The 17,235-nt window shown below is 30.7% G+C and overlaps 1 protein-coding gene across 3 annotated transcripts in view; it reads right to left on the bottom strand.

The window, feature by feature from the left end:
• LOC124532069 overlaps positions 1–17,235 on the bottom strand; it is a 51,365-nt gene that overhangs the window by 19,184 nt on the left and 14,946 nt on the right. The gene's annotated exons all lie outside the window — the stretch shown is intronic.

Here is a 17,235-nt window from a genome sequence, read left to right as displayed (position 1 = left end):
ATATGAATCAGCATACCTGCTACGTTCCACAATGAGCTTTATCTTATCTGTTGGAATAGGAAAAAGCGTTGGCGAGTCTGCCAAATATTTTTAAACTTCAAAATATGACCAGCCGCTTATTTTCCTTTGTGAATCTATTGTATTTACGATTTTTTATGTTAATCATATTTGATAGCAGAATGTATGACGTCGCACGGCCTTAACGATATTTCAAGCCATCGAATACGTTTAAAGATTTTTTTATGTGACATAGGTATTCCTCCGGTCTTTTATAATAGTATAAAGCTAGGTACACATGTACAAAATTTGTTTAATTTTTAAAACTATTTACTTAAAAAAGTAAAGTAACAGCCTGTAAATTTCCCACTGCTGGGATAAGGCCTCCTCTTCCATTAAGGAGGGGGTTGGAAAATATTCCACCAAGCTGTTCCAATTCGGGTGGTGAAATGCACATGTGGCAGAATGTCGATGAAATTAAACACATGCAGGTTTCCTCACGATGTTTTCGTGATGAACGATGTACGAGGGATAATCTTGTAAGGAGAGTTTTATAAGGAAACCTTAGATCTCTTTTAATTTTATATCTCAACAATATACCGAATACTATATATTCTACTGCCAATCATCAATATTTAGCTAATGTTATTGTAGAGCTAGTGAGCCACTGTAACAACAGATACAAGGGACTTAACGTCTAACATCTCAAAGTTGGTCATAGTGGTAAGTAACAGATGATATATATTTCTTACAATGCTGATATCTATGGGTGACTATCTACCATCTAATTCTTTCGTTAGTATTTAAAAATAGTGGTATAAACGACTTAGAATCAAACCTGCTATTATGGTATATGCTTTATACTTTGAATAATAATTGGCTACGGTTTTTGCTGTATCGATATGTGGATATGTACATGTCACTACTGCTAGATACAAATGTTGAGCCATCGTATATGTTTATGTAAAAAGTTATCGCAAAAAATATAATGGTCTTAACTGCCTGTGGCTTTGAACTATATCAAGGTTAATGGTGATTTTTAAGGTAACGAATTGGGATATTATCCTTGTGCAGAACTATTTCATACGTTTTGTTCATAAACTAGAAAACACTTTGAAAAAATTAAGATGTTTATAATAAATATCAAGAAATCGTTTTTATTAAACTGTGTAATTTATATCTGACCATACCAACGTTTCGGATAGGCTATCATTATTTACTTGGAACAAAGCTTTAGTTTTTTTACTTCTGTTACAACAGTCATGCTTAGTCGACAGCAAATTTATAAGACGAGCAGATTGACATTTCAATCACAAAACTGTCATGATGACTTTATTACAGAATAACGGTCTTTATCAAGCACATGGCGTGTGTAATCATGGCGTTTATAAATGTACGATATTATTACATAGTTGTTCAAGATTACTTCTTCCGACGCTGATATTTTATATAGGAGAGTCTACTTTTAGTATTCTTTTCTTTTATTTTATTCAATGATTTGATTATTATTACAGCAATTATTGTTTTTTATTTTTCATCTGTAATAAATAAAAGTAGCAAGTCGGGTCGGGTCACTCATACTTTTGCAAGTTTGTAAATTAATAATTTTTGTTTAAAGTCCAGTGGGTAGAATAAGTTAAACCTAACCAAACATAGTTTAAATTGGGCTAACAGTTGAGTTGTTTGTTTTGTTCTTAATTAACGTTTATTTATCGTTAAACGGCAAAGTTAAATCTAGAGAACATCATCATCAGGGTGGATATTTACGGGTTGTTGCTTACTTCTCTTGAGTTGATAAAGAGATGTTTTTTACAAAATTCCGTCACATTTCTTACTATTTCATAACGCAGATTTCAACAAAAAACCTTTAAACTTATATATATCCTATATTATTATATGAGACTATCCTACCATTTACTTAATTGTGCAAATCAAACCTTAATAAACTATATTCCTTATTGATATTAAATATTAATTTACATTATATTATACATTTATTCACATTTTATTTATTTGAAATTATATTTTAGTAAATATTTAGACTGGATATTTAAATGAGCAAGACCGTTAACAGAACTATTTCTATTTATCATTTTAGTGTTACACATTACTTGCAGTAAGCAATGTTATCATAAGAAAAAAAAAACTATTTAATCATCTATGGATAAGAAGACAGGTGGTATATAATTATATGATATAGAAATCGTATAACACCAAGTAAATGTAAAGTATGGCGGTCGACACCATTAGGTCCATCTGTATACAACGGTTGTCACGCGCAAAGAATGTAGGTGCATAAAAATGAGGAATGCAGCGCGAACAACAGCTCCATCAGGCTCTATTGAAGATAACGCATTGATTGACTATAATGACGCGTCTATTTCTTCGCATTCCTGCAGAAAGACGGATCGCTTATATGCTTTATATTCATTGACAATGCCGTAACTGTACTAAAAATTCTAATACGGTGCTATGATCACTTCAACGCTCCATTTAGCATCATGGTTACCGATCATTATTTATTATAATAGGCAATAAGTACATGACCGATGAAATGACTTGATTTTATATACCTGTCAGTAATAATACGATTGTCTGGATAATTTAAACATTAAGATTTGTAAAATTTCATCATTATTACCAAAAGTAATCTTAAGTAGTGCTATTTAATTGGGATGAAGTTGTATAAAGTAATACGTGATAATAAAGAGTGTGGTGCTTTAAATTATAAAAACAATGAAATCAAGGAGTGTCTCAAGCGGTGTTACGAGTTTACGAAAAGTGCCTCGAGTCGGAGGCTACGAGCCAGTGTGTCGAGTAACGGGACTGCGAGCGTCACGGCGCGCGCTGCCGCGTGCGATACGCTCTAGCGCGGCCGCCGCCACGCTACGACTCATTGTAATAAATATAACCTGAACCTTACACTAATCCAAGGTGACTCATAGTAAAAACACCGAAATCTGATAAAATAACATAACTACTATCATTGAACTAAGCTTTGATATGTTAACGCGTTTTGTTTGAGACAGGTGCCCACAGATGTTTTTTTTTATATTATGTAATTAAACTCCTTGAGTTATGTTCGTATTAAAAATATTACTGAAGTATATTTTTATTTGTGTTATAATTTATTTTATATTTCTATTATAACGCCAGGAGTAAAACTATTATCCTAATACAGACTACTCGAAATTTTATTTTACTAACGAGTCTTAAAAATTAATAATAGGAAAAGTACAATTCACACAGGGTAGAAAAGGTTATTTTTATCTTTTTGCCATGGCACATTTTCATAGATTTTCAAGAAAAGAGAAAGAGAAAAGAGAAGAAACAATTGTAATGAAGTTTCACTTAAAAAATAATACAGATTTAATACGCATGATTCCTAGAGTAAAGATAAACAATGAATTGTCGATAATAATAACAACTGAATCAAAATCAAAATGAAAGTATTCTTCTTTCAAGTAGGCTTATAAGAGCACTTTTAAAATCGTCATGTTACTGTGTTGAATTAAAATTAAAACTATGGTACTCTAGCTAGATATATCGATTATCTGATGAATTTCTTTTTATAGGTTGAAAACATAGTATTTTAATTATTCAGACCAACATTCTGTACATTTAAATTTAAATATTTTAATTAAAAAAAATACGATATTGGTAAAAGTGCCGTAAAAATATGGCAGAACTAATAAAAACGGATAAAACGCATCGTAACAATTATGCGTTATCATAAAGTGCAGCAAACTGTTAATACTGCGGCTTTATATAATCTCATATCTATTAAATATCTTTAGGGCTTTATGGGGTAGTATATTAACACATACTGTTTAAAAACCAGTTATTAACCTACAGGACTTAAATAAGAATATAAATCCACATAAGAATATCTATTTGTACACTGCAAAACGTGAATCTTGGAAATAACGCTTTGTGCATTTTCTTTTGGATTTACGATAACGTATCTCTAACAAAAAAGCTCTCCTGTCACCAGTAGAGACAATACCACAGAGATTTCTATGTTTTAGAAATGTAGTGAGGTCATTTTAGATTCACAACAAAAATCAACACAAAAAGGCCAGCTGAATCAATAATACTGTTAAAGAATTTCAAATAACCAGTATTAAATAATAAATAATGAGGTCTTGTGATTAATTATTGTTTCGAGATTGTAGAGTCTCCATCATAAAAGCCCTGCGTATTCAACGCATACCCAGCTAGCCAGTACGTAGGTATTTAAAGTGGTCTTCGTTCTAAACGTAGACAAATTTAGACTTTCATTCATCTGACCACTTTCTCCGACAAATGCCAAGTCACCCATAAACAATTTACAGAATGTGGGTCACCTTGATACATATAAGGCTTTGTGAATAATGACGGAAGATGGAATACCTCCAATTCTGTGACCGCAAGTGGGCTGTGTCGAGACGTATTATCAATACAACTTTGGCTTTCAATTTTCTTGTATGGTAATATCGATTGTAACGTAGCCTTATATTATTCGGGTTTATAGTAATAAATTTGTATAACATTTGATTCAAATAAAAATTAGGTCTAACACTATGAAATTACGTCTAATCTCTCACTCAATACACTTTGTTAAATATAACATACTACTTGCACCTGTTTTATTTAATTTTATTATAACTTTTACTCACAGAATCATACATGCTAATTTGCTGCTGATTAGAGACGCACACACTAGCTAATATTGTAAATGCAAAAGTAACTGTGTGTGTCTGTTGCACGGCTTGACATCGCCAAAGTACTGAACCAAATTGCATTATATTTGCTAAGAAGCAAGTTCAAGAACAGACATACTGTATACTTTTTACCTAACACCTGACAACCAAAGGGAAACCGTGGACGTGTACAAGTTTTTTTTATAAAAGTACGCCGCTGAGGTTGAAACTTAAACGTCCAATAAAAAACCCAAAATGTTTTATTATGTCGATGTTCAAAAGAGAAATGAATGAATGAGAAATGGACCCTCTGTCTGTGTGTAGGTCAAGGACTCGGTCACTCACCCTGCGTCCTCCCACGGAGAAGGTTTCGTTTTGGATCTTTTTTGAGAGCTCGTTAAGTACCCATAACGCAGGAAGTAATAAAAAAAAGTCAGTGGGATCGGCAATATTGATCATTACAAATGTTATTTAGATTTTTTTTTTTGAGAAAGTTATAAAATGTTACAATTAGCAGCGAATAATGTGATATTTTTTTTTAGTTATTAAGAAAAAAAGTTTATAATGTTTATATATTTTTTACATGGTAACAATTATTATAAATTCTTGAAATTTAAAATATAATACTTAAACCTAAACTACTTAAGAAAGAAACATTTATATGACATTTTAGGCTTTACAATACCTAACTTTTGTATACTTATATGTATTAAAGGTTTGTTTTTTTATTTTAACAAAACCAATCTATAATAAAAAAAATATTTTATTATTCCACACAGTATTTTATATCACAATGTAAGAAATGCACATGTCCAATGTAATGAAAACTTACGAGCCATTGTGAGGAGTTTCATTTCGTACGCTTGACAACGGAAGGTGTTAAAAAACAACAAAAAAGGATTTCCTTTACGATCGCGAATATTTAGTAATTTATTACTCGTATGATGAATGGTAAATCAAAGTTGGCATATTATTAAGAACTTCCATCAGAATTCGATGTAATTATGAAAATTAAAAAAAGACAGTTCTGCTAATAACCAGTACTGTGTTTAATTTATGGAAAATATTTACATTTATAATTTACTAGCGACCCACCCCAATTTCGCACGGGTAAAATACTGATACTAAATATACTACAGAATTAATTTATTAACGACATCATATTACAAATTTCTAAAATGATCAGTGTTTATTTACTATATTGCCCATGTATTATATACAAAAACTGTCTTATCGAATCATGCTATCTATTAAAAAAACCGCATCATAATCCGTTGCGTAGTTTTGAAGATTTAAGCATACAAAGGGACATAGGAACAGAGAAAGCGACTTTGTTTTATACTATGTAATGATAATGACACAGCGAGACATTATTAAACCTACTGAGATGTAGCGTTCTTTGACATCGGCAATGGGATGAAAATTACGTCAATGTACCGCTAGTCAGGGCAAAAAGAAAAAAGTTGTCACTAAAGTTCATTACGCTTCAACCCGAAATTGACGAACAAAAACAATTGTTTGAGTTTTCTACGCTGGCATCCAGTGTATAATTAGAATTATATTAAGTTAGATATACTTCAATACAGGGTTGATTTAATGCTGTATTGAGATTAATCATCAATAAGGAAAAAAATCGACCCTCATTGGAAGTACGTGTTAGAATATGTTTCAAACTTCGAAATTGAGAGGCCTTAGCCCAGAAGTGGAATATTTACAGGCGGTTGTTGTTGTTGTTGTAAGGAAAAATCATTTTTATTCTTCAAAATAAAACTTTTATCGACATATCTTTTGCCTCGTCCATAAAACTACGATTCGATAAAGTTCCTTAAATCTGGATTTTTAGACCCACATTTATTCTCGAGCCCATCGTCAGCTTTCCAATTTCGGTTTGACCGCCTCGATAACACGAAATTACCTCTTCAAATTCGATATCTATCGACCACTCGTCTAACTGCGTCAAATATATTGAATTATTCTGGAGATCTGATATAATACTGTTATGAAAAGAGTAAAGCTGAAATTTTACTCAAACATATATTTAAGTAGCTTAACCCTTACTAAGTGTTAATATGTAAATGAATTAGAAAATGTAAATAAATAATAAAGATTATACCCTGAAATAAAACAGAAGACAGACATACCAACTAATAACAAGAAATCTAATCTTTATTTATGTTAAAAAATATCTTTAAACAAAAACAAAGCCATTATTGAGATATAAATGTTAAACATAATTTATATCATGAAAAGAATAGGGCAGTAAGTCTTTTGTATGAGACTTGCAGGTGCTTATTCGAAGGATAAGCTTAGCTTATCTATAAAGAACGTGTAATTTATTCTTAAATAATCTAGCTCGCGATTGCATTGTTTGTGCACTATTTATATGAATTTCGAAAACTTCTGTCCGTCTAATTGGAAGTATAAATCATATATTTATTCTTTAATACGAGTATATAATATTAAAAAAGACTATCGCTAATTTACCATTACTATTAATAATATACATCATATACGAGTATATTATAAGATGAATAATAATAATAATAGATCGGTCAGAGCGCCGCACGATAATTGTTGACATCACCATCCCTCATGACGAGAATCTCGTGAAGGCTGAGAAAGATAAACAAATAAAATATCTTGACTTAGCTCACGAGGTTGTCGACATGTGGGATGTGGATACAGCAGTTATTGTACCGATAGTTGTTTCAACGAATGGCCTAATGGCCAAGAGCCTCGACCAACACCTTAAGAGGCTCTCGTTAGGTAGCTGGGTCAAGACCCTGATGCAGAAGGCAGTACTCCTCGGCACGGCGCGTATTGTGAGGAAGTCCCTCTCTTTGGAGCCCTGACCACCGGTGGCTTGGACCCTGTTCCCGCCACTGGTTGGCCTCTGTATCTTATATTTTATATGATTGTATTTTATATTTAAAAATGTAATATTATATGAGTGTAAATAAATAAAAAGAATAATAATATACGGGCCCCTTGTAAAAAGATTGTTAAATGGATTAAAAATCAATAAAATTTTCCCTATTATGTACTCGTAATAATGAATCCATTATTTTGCAGTTACTAAATATGAGTAAAATATTGTTAATAAAAAAAACATAAAACAATTTCTAGTGTTGAATATTTAACTAATATTTTTATTCAATTAAAACACAATAACAGTTCGTTAAAAATCACACCACATTTTATAAATATGAACTTTAATTATACACAATTCAATTTATTCGCTGAGTATATAAACTAAACTATATAATATAAAAATATAGAATTATTATGTAAAATAAATTAATTAATATAAACGAATCCTCAAATATCCATGTCCATAACGTTTTCATTTTTTTTTCATTGGTAGGCTCTTTATGCTTATGAACGGGAAGATGAATTTGACACTTAACGTTGAGTTGCCACCTCTGTCCATAGATATTATAGCATATAATCCGTAGTGCAAATAATTCCATACAACATAAAAGCGTCGCTAGGTAATTTATAAGCCGCAATAAATATTACCTTTTCGACGACGTTAAAATTAGTTTCTGTTCTAGTGTTCCTGTATTATTTTCTGTAACCTTTTTTCCTGATATCTTTATATAACGAACAAACTCACTAACACATTTGTATTAATATTTAGTATAAAAGATAATACAAGTAGAAAATCGTTCAGTTAGAAATAATTAATAAAACTAAACATCTTTATAATACATCAAGTACTTGTCAAGATCAATAAAATCTGTTTGCTTGTGCTCAGATTTACATTTTCCTTCAGCGTTAGTAACTTAAGCCAGATTAAGATATAATCTTTGTTTTCATAAATAACATCCGTGGTGTCTATGCATAATCTATAATCATATTATATTAAAAAAAGTTACGTATTTATTCTTAAAGCTACTATTTTTCCTTGAAGTGAATATATATTAGGTATTGTATTGTATGAAAGGAACATGATTTTCTAATTCGTGTTTATTAGCATTAATAAACTTTATTTAATGTATTATTGCAACACAAAGTGCTATCTACATTCTTTGTACAATAGGTGCGCCTAATGCATTTTACTAGAAAATTTTGAAAAAGTGGAAGATATTTTCTTGATGTCATCATACCTAATATTCTGTTTTAGTACCTTTAATATATTGCATTGGGAAATTTACCTTGGTTTAGATATGTTTTTTGTATCTGGCAACTTTTTATATAAATAGCACTTAAGAAAATGTCTAGAAGAACAGTTAATTAAGACATTCGTTCTATCGGCGCTGGACCAATGAACTCGGATCGGTCAAAAGCCTCGGTGCGGCCAGTACGCTCATTCTTATTTGCTTCTTATTCATTTTATTATTGAAGTTTACGACTGTCTCGGATCCTAACTCGCTTTCTTGAAGTTTTCTTTTATTCTCGTCTCGTATGTCTTTACTTGTGGCTCGTTTTATGTTTTAATGAGAATTTTATTGTTGGTTAATGTAACAGTATACAATGATTACAATTTGAATATACCTACTAATAATTATATTGATGTTAATACCAGTTAACAAGAAATCAACCACTATATAACGACGACAGTTTTGTTTGTCCATTTTATTTTGACAGAAATATATATTACATTCTAATTTTACAAACATGATCTCCAAATCATTGAACCTTTCTTAAATTTTTTTCTTAAACTTATGAAATTTTCAGCTAATTTGACCTATATAGTTGCAATAATGGTCACAATAATAGTAAACGAGGGAGTTCAAAAATGCAAGTATTGCAAGAGTATCACTTTCTTTACTATTTACAAACTCAATTATTTGTACCGGCAAATCATGTGGAAACATTTTTTTTAAATCCAAAACCGAGAAGAGAAAGGTAGAGGACCCACTGACACACTTCGTGATCACTTTCCTTATGACAATTGTTGTTAGCAAATACTTCCTAATAAAAATCATTATTTCGCTAACAACAAAGTTTATTATCAAGTTTATTATCAAGCAAAATAATAAGTAGTCACACCGAATTCATGACCTTACCGCTAACAATTTGGTATATCATAATCTGTAGTGTCGCCACATTACTTCAGTGGCGTGAGACAAACAGTTTCTTTAAATTTGAAAATTACACATTTTTTTCCTCAGATTAAACTGTTGAGCATTTACATACATATATAAATAAAATAAATATAAATATGAGACAACATCACATATATTACTCTGATCCCAATATAAGTAGATAAATCACTTGTGTTATGGAAAATCAGAAGTAACGACGGCACCACAAAGACCCAGACCCAAGACAACATAGAAAAATAATGATAATCTACATCAACTCGGCCGGGAATCGAACCCGGGATCATCATCGGAGTGGCGTACCCATGAAAACCGTTGTACACACAACTCGACCACGGAGGTCATTAAAACACCTGTAAAGTGGGCTAAGTTTAATTTAAAATAATCCAATGTATGTGTACACAATACTTAATAGAGAGAGAGAGAGAGCAATAGTTTAAAAAAAAACAACATATTTAACAATGAAATCTAAAAAATACACTTTATGATTAATTGAAAAATCATTGAATGTTCATTGAATTAAAATGTTATAACATTTAAGCTATAAAAATATAGGTTTTATTAATTGATTCGTAATCATCGCAATAAATACAAATCAAAGGTTTATTAATTACAATACAATAATTATGATTGTATTTTAATTAATAAATCGAGTGAACGCTTTGAATATAACGAGGGATCCAATGTTTCATGTAATTAAGCGGAACGGATTAGCAAAATTACTTTACAACTCCTCAAAAATATAATCTTTCAAAGGGAAGTTTTAAAGTTTAGAGGATCTCATTTTATTTATTATCCAACTGACGTTGAAGCCTAATTAGTTCAAAGGCTGGAGGCCATTTTTAAATATGATATTGCATATTATATGTATTTAATTTATCCACGTTAATAATCCGATATCTTAATTAAACTTACATAAATGAAATCAAGCTTTCTTAATCATTCCATAGTATAAAACAAAGTCCCTTACCGCTGTTTGTCTGTGTAGATATAATAGAGTGATTCGAGAGATAGGTTTTTATATATAATACGTGGACAATACAGTAATGAAACAAGAAAAATTCTGTAATATATTTTAGTTACCAATGCTGGTACATTACACACATTCGAATCTCGCTAGTAATAACATTTATGCAGAAACAAATTTGTACTTTTTGAAAATAATAAGTACTATTATAAAGTAAAGAATACAAGCTATTTAAAAGTTAAAAAGGGATATGAAAGCTTGACGCGGGAATACATAATTGTGCTTAACACGAGTTACAACTCGCTGTGTTTTTATAAAAAAAAAAACTACAACATATCGCATTCGCGTATAAGCTCTTTAATAAAAACTCGTTTTGAAAAATGTATTTTTACTATTAATTTATTATAATTTGTATACGTATGACTATTATACATAAGTATATTATATGTACATACGTGTATAATAAACATAAGTTCACTAAATTGCATATGTATTTACGCCCTTTCATTTCATTTATTACAATAAATTTAGAGTAAGTTTATGAGAATTTCTACTGCAGCCTACATAAGCTGCAGGAACAAGTTAGTAAATTAAACTGTAAATAAATGGGATGCTCATTATAAAATCAGTAATTGCCTTAGAATGCCTGTTTTGGGAGGAACTTTTGTGTCTAATTATACTCCACGTGCCATCGTTCTTCGTCATATAAAATTAAACCTATTTTTTTTATTAAGGTTCATAATTCCACAGTCACGAAAATTACATATAAAGGTGTAAAGGATAATCAACATAAACATTATTTCAATTTATTATTTGACTTTTGATTGATAGTTCACGTTGACATGCTCGTATATTTTTTTACATTTTAATTGATAATACTTTTATGTTTTGTATATGATTCAACATGTGTATGTGTTTATGTTTATGGATATGTGTGCATTAAGTGTATGCTTTATTGTTAAACGTATAAGTGTTAATTAATTTAAAAAATAAATTGCTCTTCAGTACGTTTCTCGGAATGATTCTTTACATAACTTAAAGTTGTTGAATCATTGCAAATAAAAGCTTGGTAAAAATGTTTCTTAATTTAAAATCTAGAATTATTATATAGATATATGTTTTTTAAACTGAATGACGTTTCAATAATTATATTCTATTGTGAAAACATTCTCAATTCTTAGAATAAAGTCCTATAATTATGAAACCCCTTCAGTTCAGGTAACAAGTAATATGTAAACACAGTGGTCAAGTTATCGGGCGAGTCTACGTTAGCCTAGCAGCTTGACTGACCCGTTTACAGATCGAACCGGCTCCGCCATGGCCGGCTATTGCACTGAGGAATCTCGAAGCGCAAACTCAATAACACGTAACACTGCAATTTGATTCCAAAAAAAACAATGATCTAAAAATGTATCGACGCGTTAAAAAAACGATTGATACGTTGAAGATGTCAGAGACATACTAGTCTCTAGGAATTCTCACTGGTAGGTGAATAGCGTGCAACCAAACCGGCTCCTCCATGGCCGGCTGTTGCACTGAAGATGCAGCAAGTGCAAGGTAAGCTACTACGACACGTAACATTACAATACAATTACAACAAAACCGCATTAAACTAGTTTGTGAGCTTACATGCGATAAATAAGATTATTATATTGGTTCGCGTTCGCTGCAAGGCATATAATTTTATACGATCGTTTATTTATTTATTATTACATTTTATAAATTACTTTATTTCAAAATAATACTATTAGATTAACGATAACTTTTTAAAAGAAAAAAATGATATATCAAACCGATGTGGAATGTCTACTCAGAGTTCGCTTATGGATTTTTTTAAACCTCCCTTATAGTCGTGCAATAGCAACCCTGGGGTTGGCGGCCGCCGGTCGTAAATATCCGCCAATTGCTTTTTCGTTTTACGTCATAACACTAAATAATTGTGGTGATAATGGTATTATACTTTTAAGGATTACATTTTCTTTGTTTAACTTTTATTTGATCTCGTTAAAATGTATTTCTTAAAGTACCCTAATTTATTGCTAAAAATAATAAAATTTACTTCAACAAATAATACAAATCTTACCACAACCATAAGGGGCGCGATGGTGATCTCTTATATAAATAAAGAAATATTCGTAACTCGATAAGTTGATCGAGTTCCGAACGATACGATCACTCAGTTAAGTTTCTAAGTCCTTCATACTTTTAAGGACTTATAGAAATATCGATAAATCGAACGAATGGCGAGCGAACCCTTAAATTATATAGGTAAATATAATAACGTACGTGTACACTATAAGTACATCTATAATATATATTGCGATCAAAGTCAAACATATTAAATTTATTTTATTGGCTTTTAAAGAAAATTTAAGTTTCATCGTCCGCACTTCAACTTCAACACAAAATGTATAGGAATGATGCATCGCGTTTTCGCGGACAACGCGCTTACATTATACGAGTAAATTCCTGATTCATACACACGATGAATGCATAAACAAGCGCAAAGAGCATCTCATTAGATAATGATGAGTACCAGTATGTTTAGAACCTTTCTAAACAATTGCTATCTAACGAATAGTTTTTTTTTCAAATTTCGGGATGGAATGTAAAAGTTAAACTCAAATCTCAATCTTTATTATCTATTATACATATAATGTATTTTTTTCTTTGTGGGTCAAATACGTGAAAACTAGTGAACGTAACGTATACTGTTACGTAAACTACACGACCCAGAATCGTCCCGAAACTATTATTTTTTTGAGATATGCCCATTCATCTCCATTTTAATAGTTTATTGAATTCCCAACGAAACGGGTAGGTAACAGGATGTATTATTATGTATGCAAAATTTTGGATGGATTGATGTTTGTTATTTAATCACCGTACAGATGAAAGTTATATGGTTGAAATACGGCACAGAGATAAATTATTCTCTGGAATAACTGAAAAGTTACATTTAATTCCAGAAAAATATGCGGCTTCCATGGAATACCTTTTTGTAATAAATTTCGTGAATAAATATTTAAATTTTGAAACAGACTCAAAGAAAAAGATTTATGTCAATCAATCACTGATAATCAATTCGGACTCAAATTCTTAAAGAAGTGTGTGCCTCGGGATCGAACTTTTGCGTTACAGACCAATATAAGATTATTGTTAATTAAGTAAGCTGTTCCTTAATTATGTGAATATTTTGTAACTATAGTTCAAATTTGTTTTATTTGAATTATAGTTTTCAAAAAATTTAATTTTTATTATTATATTGTTTTAGGTGCGAGATAGTAGATCTAGGAAGATTTATGCTACAAACTGATTGTTATGCGAGCGAAGCCGCGTTCCAAATAGTACAAGTACAAAAACCTGCTGAGACTGGAACATCAGAATTAAGGTAAAAAAAAATTGTTACGAATACATTTATTGTAAACTAAATAAATTAATCCGTTGCAAATATACGAATACTGTAGTTGTGTGTGTTCTACAACACAGACAAACAAACAGACAGAGTTACTTTCGCATTTATAATAATAGACTAATATAAATAATCCCACTGCGTATTCTTTGCTTGTTTTTCATATTAGTTATAAGGCTTTTTTCGGTGGTTGATTTTTTACCTTCAAAATTAATTTTTATTTATATTCGAATGAATAGTTGCGAGCTGCGAGACTAGTTCGGTGAAACTATTCGAGAAGAAATAATTAAGTAGCGTCATTTGTTTAGCGTAACCGTTAGGTGGCGTTTGACCTCCGGTTATAATTACCATCGGACAAAGCTATTGCTACTTTTCTCAGACATTTGACCAACTTTATATAAAATACGTTAACGCTACGACTTTTCCTCTTTTTGACATTTTTACTTTCTAACGTAAATATCATTAAATTATAAATATATTATTGTTACGTTTTAAGCCACTGTTGCTAGTTACTAGTATTTTTGACGGGATTCTGTTTTGTGTGCATAAAAACGTGAGAATAAAATTCACTTAAAAATAAGCTGGAAACAAAGCAAATATATTATTATGGTATTAATTTATAAAATATGACGTTTGTTTAAATTACTGCAAGATAATATTTATCTATTATTATATAATAATAATCCTTAAACAATTTCTTTACTTCTTTGTAATTGTCACATTTTTTTCTCTCGAATAATAATGTATTAAAATAATAATAGTTTTATGTTCATTGATCATGATTTATAAATGTCATAATTACGAATTGCCTTTAGAAGATATATGCCTTAATGGTCAGCCGCGTGCCGTGAATTACACAGCGAGTTTGTTTACACCATAATACGCACTATCAATTGTTAATTAGAAAAACACGCGGAAGAATAATAAATATTTATTAATTAGCCGCATCACGGGCACGGAACTGGCTTCCTGGGTTTTTAGGAACGACACAAGTACATACATATCACATATACGCGTTACATTACTGATCTGTTTACTGATCTTGCGGTATTCATATATAACACGCTTCGCTTAATGATTTTATAATTTATTATTATTATTTTAAAGCATGCTCTTAACTGTTGTTCAGTCTCTTCCCGCGCAGTATCATTATCAAGCATCTATGTAAATTGTTGTACGGAACAATGACCGACTACCGGCAACTATTTTGTATTAATTCACGAATTCGTAATAAACATCAAAGCTAAGTAGTAATAAGGAAATATTTTAGCTGCGTTCTTCTTTTTAAACGATAACATTTTATCGGAGGCTTCTTGTTAACATTTAATTATTATAATTATTGCTAAGAGCTCTTATAAAAAATGCGTTTGGATAATGAAATTACGTCATACTATTCACAGGTAACGAAATATAATGAAAAAAAAATACGTTTCAGAATTTCAATGAATTTGTTTCGAATATTAAAATCTGTATAATGACTGAAATTGAGTAATGTTGCAATACTATACTAAAAACCAGTTGATAAAAAAGTACTGGCGTCTGCCGTTACGTTTCATAACATAAGGCCAGTTGTAGCGGTAATGATCTTTACATTAAGAAGCGATATAGACCAGTGGAGCATAAATATCTATCGTTTTTTCTTAATTTCATAGCGTGCAATCAACATGTACATTCAAAGGTTTAAGGAAATATGTTTTCTGTTGGTGTTGAATCTAGTTTTTCATTCATATATATTTATACGTAAAATATATATTGATTTCAACAATACGGATCCGTTTGCAATACAATGTGAAATTTGAAGTGTCAAAAATTGTTTAGTAATATAGAGTGCGATAGTAAAAGTCTTTTATATTTTTCTTGTAGAATAATACAAGGAATTTACGACAGTTAAAATGCCGTAACAGGTTATAACGGTGGAATGACATCGACGGTGATCAAATGTCAATGTGGTTTAATGTTGGATACCATCAGTAACCTCGATCGGACGTAATTAACAGCTTACTCGCTAACCATTCATTACTGTTTAATCCAAAACCAGATTCTATAAAAGTACCTAATTAAATTTAGGATGTCGTGAATTTGACTTATTTTTTTTTAAATCTTAGATAGCATTAATGGTACATAACTGTATGTATATCATAAATATTTTAATTGAAATGATAAAATCAAATTCAAGTCGAAATATTTAATTACAAAAAAAAAATGTGCGTATAAAAATATTTGATTGGTAAAACGCAATTTCATTTAAAGTATATTATTGAATGGAATAAATAATGTCACCTCAACATCGTACTTATATCGAAAACACAAATCTATTATCAAGATCCTGGGCTACGGTCCTGGGTTAGGCACATATAGAGTTATTAGGTTAAAACCGTCATTCATGTGCCTGCAATATTTCCGGTCAAACTTCCGTCAATTCGGATTATGTCACTGAGGGAATAAAGAACGCACCTGTGTTTGTGAACTATGATACTTCGAAACGATACTAGTTGATACTATCAATACAAATAAAAAAATATATAAATCAGTCTTATATACCTATGCAATACCATAATACTCTATAATACTAATATATATAATAACAAATATTTTATAGTAACAGTTGCTATAGCCGTAATAGCATTACTGAATTCGAACCGGCGGATTCGTCTCATAAAACTTATAACTTATCATAAGTGCTTAAACATGGAACAAACCGACCGAAAAGCCTGAGAACCCGATTTACATTTCACATAACTGCGGTAAAAGAAACGGTATCTCTATCTCGAATGCGACATTAATAATGTAATATTTCGTCGTAAGATAAATGACAAAATGGTTCAGCGCATCGACGCGCCGTTTGAATAGTATTATTCAATGACACAGATATTCGAAGTTGTTAAATGACAAAAGACGCAACGATATAAGCTCCATAAAAGCTGGTGTCATACCTATACCACCATATAATTTATTTTATTTCGTAGTAACGGTATTGTGAATAAATTAATTTTATGTTGAATCAATTTAGAATAAATATAATAAATATTCTTCGCGTCAAACCTATCGTATAGACAATGACGAAAAAAAATATATTCGACTGTATTCCTGTCTCGCTTTATTTAAAAATGTTACTTTCTTTTTTCGTAA

This window comes from Vanessa cardui, chromosome 1 (assembly GCF_905220365.1).
Source record: "Vanessa cardui chromosome 1, ilVanCard2.1, whole genome shotgun sequence".
Classification (NCBI taxonomy): Eukaryota; Metazoa; Arthropoda; class Insecta; order Lepidoptera; family Nymphalidae; genus Vanessa; species Vanessa cardui.
Note: the sequence above shows the minus strand (reverse complement) of the source record. Positions and strands in the feature narration are given on the sequence as shown.